Consider the following 1,319-nt stretch of genomic DNA (forward strand, 5'->3'; position numbering starts at 1 on the left):
AAACTGTGAAGTCAGGGTCTAGTCGAGAAAAGCCAAAATATAAAATCAGTTTGGGGCATTCGATATCGACAGCAGAGCTAGTAGCAGTAATCCAGTTAAAAGGAAGCGACACATTAGTATTGGAGAGGCTTTGGCACTACAGTAACTGGCAGTGGTGTGCCTCAAGATAGTGCAGACCAATGCAGAGTAAACTTTTTTGTTACGAACATGATTCCTTTACATGTCGTCGAATCGAAGTCGTTTGAGAAGGTGCTACAAACTTCAAATCCCAGCAAAAGTTTAGTTCGGAGGAAAACATTGGGCAGACGCATCGTTAATGAGCATATTCCTTGTTAAGTAAGTAGATATTTTTTGACTGAAATTCAAACTAATCTATCTACAGCATTTCTTGTGGTACAGGTTTTAGTAAATTCATTTATTAAATATAATATCCCTATACCCTCAAGTGCTGCAATCTGACGACTTTTTTTGTGGGCAAAGACATTTTTTCTGCTAAGCCAGCCCGCTCTCGATGAAATCTTTAACGTGTTGATGTTCGTGAAGGGAAATACGACCTAAAATCAGAGACTATCTGATGCTTCGGTATTTTGGTTCTCCAGTGATGTAACATTGATGACAAAATAATTATAAAACTAAATGATTTAATGATTAATCTGTTTTTTGTTTATATTCGATGTGCTGTCTAAACCCAACCGAAACATTTTTATTTAAGCAATAGTGGTACGTTTGATTCACTTGTTCATTTCGCTACACCACAATATACAGTTTACTATTTCGAGTTAACGATTAACTTTAGTTTCCTATAAGTCTTCTGTAAAGTAACATAATTTTTTCCACTAGCTTGTCTTTGACCTATACTCGTTTTTTTTTTATTTAGTTTATTGTATGTGTGTAATTCTATTTAATTATGTTGTTGTGTATTTATGTACTGTGTAAGAGTACGGAAGGAAGAGTGACGGAGGTCTTAGGTTTTTTTTGGGGGGGGGGGGGGGGAGAGAAGCCATGAGTGTATGGTAGTGTGATGGAGTGTGAGTTGCAAAAATGGCTCTGAGCACTATGGGACTCAACTGCTGAGGTCATTAGTCCCCTAGAACTTAGAACTAATTAAACCTAACTAACCTAAGAACATCACACACATCCAATCCGAGGCAGGATTCGAACCTGCGACCGTAGCGGTCTTGCGGCTCCAGACTGCAGCGCCTTTAACCGCACGGCCACTGAGGCCGGCGGAGTGTGAGTTGCAGGAGAAGGTGAGGAGCAAGAATGAAATGAAATGGGAGGTGGGGGGGGGGGGGTTGGGTGGGGATTCTTTTTCATGT

This window comes from Schistocerca serialis, chromosome 3, assembly GCF_023864345.2.
Source record: "Schistocerca serialis cubense isolate TAMUIC-IGC-003099 chromosome 3, iqSchSeri2.2, whole genome shotgun sequence".
Taxonomy (NCBI): Eukaryota; Metazoa; Arthropoda; class Insecta; order Orthoptera; family Acrididae; genus Schistocerca; species Schistocerca serialis.